Source organism: Chiloscyllium plagiosum, chromosome 19 (assembly GCF_004010195.1).
Source record: "Chiloscyllium plagiosum isolate BGI_BamShark_2017 chromosome 19, ASM401019v2, whole genome shotgun sequence".
In the NCBI taxonomy this organism is placed as follows: Eukaryota; Metazoa; Chordata; class Chondrichthyes; order Orectolobiformes; family Hemiscylliidae; genus Chiloscyllium; species Chiloscyllium plagiosum.
The window spans coordinates 54,034,887-54,039,658 of NC_057728.1; the positions used below are offsets into that span (position 1 = coordinate 54,034,887).

Consider the following 4,772-nt stretch of genomic DNA (forward strand, 5'->3'; position numbering starts at 1 on the left):
GGGGGGGGGGGGGGGGGGATTGTGGATGAGGATGGGGACAGTGCGACTTTCTTCTGAAAATTAATTGGCTTTAATCCACTCTGAACGGCCAAAGCTGCCAGGGTGCCCCTGCTGGAGCCACGGTTAAGGATTACAGAGCAAGGAGGTTACAATAGGTGGCACAGTGAACCCATCCAGCCATATCTAGGCTCTGGTCAGGCTCAGATCTTAGTGTGGGTGCCCCATCCACCATCGGGAGGTTTGCCAAGAGGTGGAAACACGTTCAATGCCAGGTTTTGTTCATTTCTTCCCAGTTTATATGTTCCCCACTCCTCCCACCCTCGTACACCCCCACCCCTTCCAGCCCTGGGTATGGGAAGATCCCACTCATGAGAACTACGTTGGCAAGGGGAGCCTAATCATTTCCAGTTCACTCATTAGCATATTGACAATTCCTGAGGCTGTAATCTGAGATTTAACACAAAGAAAGACAAGTGATTACTCGTTAGGAGCAGGATTAGGCATTTTAGCTCTTCAGACTGATTCCATCCTTTCCTGATGAAGGGCTTTGCCCGAAACGTCGATTCTCCTGCTACTCAGATGCTGCCTGACCTGCTGTGCTTTTCCAGCACTACACTCTCGACTCTGATCTCCAGCATCTGCAGTCCTCACTTTCCCCTACTTTCCCCCGATTCCATCCTTTGAAAAAGGTCATGGCTCATCTGGTTGTGGTTTCAACTGCTGCCTGCCCTCATAATCCTTGACTGTTTCTCTGTACAAAACCTATCTGGCTCTACCAATGATTGGAGTTCAAGACCCAGCCTCCACTCCTTTCTGGAGAAGAGAATTCCACAAAGTAATGACCCCCTGAAAGTAAAGGAAAGGGCGATCTCGTTTTTAAACTGCATCCCTGGTTCTAGTTTCCCTCACAAGGAGAAAGTTAAAAATCACACAACACCAGGTTATATTCATTTCTGTTTCTTTTTCTCAGAGGTTGGTAAATGGGGTCCAAATCAAAGTGTTTATTGATGGAGTTCTGGTTTGAATGCCAGTCCTCTAGGAATTCCCATGTGTGTCTGTGTTTAGCCTTTCTAGGATGGATGTGTTGTCTCAGTCGAAGTGGTGTCCTTCTTGGTCTGTATGTAAGGATACTAATGATAGTGGGTCATGTCTTTTGGAGACTAGTTGGCATTTGTGTATCCTGGTGGCTAGTTTTCTGCTTGTCTGTCTGATGTAGTGTTTGTTACAGTTCTTGCATGGTAATTTGTAAATGATAAAAATTTGTAAATTTGCTCACTGATGGTATAGGGTCAAATCTGACGTCATCAATCCTTTTTGCTACTTCTTCAAAAAATTCAGTTAACTAAGTGAGACATGATTTCCCATGCACAAAGCCATGTTAACTATCCCTAATCACTCCTTGTATTTCCAAATATGTGTAATCCCATCCCTCAGGATTTCCTCCGAAAATTTGCTCACCACCGATGTCAGGCTCATCGGTCTATAGTTCCCTGGCTTTTCCTTACCACCTTTCTTAAATATTGGCACAACGCTAGCCAACCTCCAGTCTTCCAGCACCTCACCTGTGATTATCGATGATACAAAGATCTCAGCAAGAGGCGCAGCAATCACTTCCCTAAGTCCCATAGAGTTCTAGGTACACCTGATCAGGTCCTGGGGATTTATCCACTTATGTGTGTTTCAAGACATCCAGCACTTCCTCCTCTGTAATATGGACATTTTTCAAGATGTCACTATCTATTTCCCTACATTCTATATCTTCCATGACTTTCTCCACAGTAAATACTGGCAGCACGGTGGCTCAGTGGTTACCACTGCCGCCTCACAGCACCAGGGTCCCAGGTTTGATTCCAGCCTCGGGCAACTGTCTGTGTAGAGTTTGCACATCCTCCCTGTGTCTGCGTGAGTTTCCTCATACAGTCCAAAGATGTGCAGGTCAGGTGAATTGGCAATGCTAAATTGCCCATAGTGTTAGGTGCATTGGTCAGAGGGGGGTGGGTCTGGGTGGGTTGCTCTTTGGAGCTGGAAATGTGTTACTGGAAAAGCGCAGCAGGTCAGGCAGCATCCAGGGAACAGGAGAATCGACGTTTCGGGCATAAGCCCTTCTTCAGGAATCTTTGGAGGGTCTTTGTGGACTGGTTGGGCCAAAGGACCTATTTCCACACTATAGGGAATTGAATCTAATCTTCCCCCATCTCCTGAGACTCCACACAAAGGCGGTCTTGCTGATCTTTAAGGGGCCCTATTCCCTCCCTAATTAACCTTTTGTCCTTAATGTATTTGTAGATACTTTTTGGATTCTCCCTAACCCTATTTGCCAAAGCAATCTCATCGCCCCTTTTTGCCCTCCTGATTTCCCGCATAAGTATACTCCAACTCCTTTTATACTCTCCTGGGGATTCAATCGATCCTTGCTGTCCAAACTTGTCATATGCTTCCTTCTTTTTCTTAACCAAAACTTCAATTTCTCTTGTCACCCAGTATTCCCTACAACTACCAGCCTTGCCCTTCAGTCTACCAGGAACACAATGTCTTTGGACTCTCGTTCTCTCATTTCTGAATGTTTCCCATTTCCAGCTGTCTCTTTACCTGCGAACATCCACCACCTCCCCATTAGCTTTTGAAAATGTTTGCCTAATACTGTCAAAATTAGCCTTCCTTCGATTTAGAACTTTAACTTTTAGATATGGCTTATCCTTTTCCATCACTATTTTAAAACTAATAGAATTATGGCCACTGGCCCCAAAGTGCTCACCTACCCTGCCTTATTTCCCAAGAGTAGGGCAAGTTTTGCACCTTCTCTATTAGGTACATCCACATACTGAATCAGAAATGTTCTTGTGCCACACTTCACAAGCCATCCAAGCCTTTAACACTATGGCAGTCCCAGTCTAAAATCCCCTACCATAACCACCCTATTATCCTCACAGATAACTGAGATCTCCTTACAAATTTGTTTTTCCAATTTCCAGCTGACTACCGGGGGGACAATTGTACAATCCCAATAAGGTTATCATCCCTTTCCTATTTCTCAGTTCCACCCAAATAACTTCCCTGGATGTATTCCCAGGAATATCCTCCCTGAGAACAGCCATAATGTTATCCTTAATCAAAAATACCACTCCCCCTCCTCTCTTGTTCCCTTTTCCATCTGGCTCCCTTTTCTGTCCTTCCCTCTAGGATCTATACTCTGGAATGTTGAGCTGCCAGTCCTGCTCATCCCTGAGCCACGTCTCTGTAATCCACTCGTCACAGTCTGCCATCCCCATACAGACCGCTTTATCCTTTGCTATTAGATAACCCATGCTCATGTTACCCCCTATATCTTCAGCTCTTATTTTGTGCAAACGAAGGCCTCCTGCAATATTATCACTGCTGGAGTGCAGAAAAAGTGACCAAATAACCAGGTTGGTATGTACTTTAAATAATTACTTTTGAATATAAATAAATAGTTTTGAATTACAGATAAACAATTATGAATTAGTTAAAATTCTACACTGATGACAAGGGACATAGACTGGCTACTTTCAAGCTTCAGATGCTTTGTACTGCAGAGAAAAGAAACAACTCCTGCTTTCCCAGAGATCATATTCCAAAATATTCACACCTTCCAGCTGTTCAGCTAGCTGGAGTCAATCACATAGTTGCTGACAGGCAGAAGGCCTTTGTCATTAATAGCTGATCAGTACTCCACAGAGCAGTCAATTACCTATTGCCAACCAGACAACCATATTCACATAAACCCCTTGGCACTAACTTGTCTGCAAACTCAGGCTTTCACCAGTGCTTGAACAAGCAGCTGTGTAAATAGTACTTACAATGAGTATCAGGTTACTTGCTTTTAGAAAGTGCAACAATCTTTCAGCAATCCTTTGGCTTGTAAAGCAGTTCTTGTCCCATTTCATTCTGCAATCAAAAATACAAAAATAATGATACAATCTTTACAATGTATGTATGTCTATTTCTCTATTCTCTATGTGTGTGCATGTGTGTCTCTCTGTGTCTCACCTACCTATCTCATTCCCAACTATCTTCCCCCAGCCCCACCCCTGGCCCAGTGATCCAAGGGCAGTGCGAGAATGGTTGGCAAACGTTGACCATGCCAGGGATGAGATATCCATGAAAGAAAAAGGCCCTTCATCACCAATAACTCAGTGGGCAGTTGATGCACGTCAAGGAGATGGAGAGAGAGGTGTCTGAGGTCGAGCTCAGCACTTCCGAAATTTTGAAAGTAAGAAATGTTCACAACTCCAAGATCATCGTTGTCAAGGGGAGGCCCATGTGTCGACCATCTTAGCCATCTTTCAACCATCAGGTGAGTGTTGGTTTTGGGGGTGGGTTTAAATGCTTCTGGAGCATTGGCTCCCTGCCTGCCACCGTTGGGGGTGGGGGGTGGGAGTGGGGGGGGAAAGGGTCACCCCTCCTTACTGGACATGTATTGACCACTGCAGGAACCTACCGGCTCACTGGAGAAATCCAATGAATGCAGGAGAGGAACCTTTAAGGACTCCTTTATTGGCTGGATGCCACTGGGTAAGCCTTTGATTCTGACCTGTTTGATCACCTCGCTGGAGGGACACTTATCCTACTGGGGAGCCAGACATAAATTCAGATCAGTCACATAGACAAAGTCTTTTCCCTGGGGTGGGGGAGTCCAGAACGAGACGGCATAGGTTTAGGGTGAGAGGGGAAGATATAAAAGAGACCTAAGGAGCAATGTTTTCACACAGAGGGTAGTACGTGTATGGAATGAGCTGCCAGAGGAAGTGGTG

General features: G+C 45.1%; 1 long non-coding RNA gene across 1 annotated transcript in view; it reads right to left on the minus strand.

Annotated features, from left to right (window-relative positions):
* LOC122559823 overlaps positions 1-4,772 on the minus strand; it is a 125,369-nt gene that overhangs the window by 42,459 nt on the left and 78,138 nt on the right. The window contains exon 2 of the long non-coding RNA XR_006314562.1: positions 3,819-3,906. This is a non-coding gene — a long non-coding RNA (uncharacterized LOC122559823). The remainder of the gene's footprint in view (positions 1-3,818; positions 3,907-4,772) is intronic.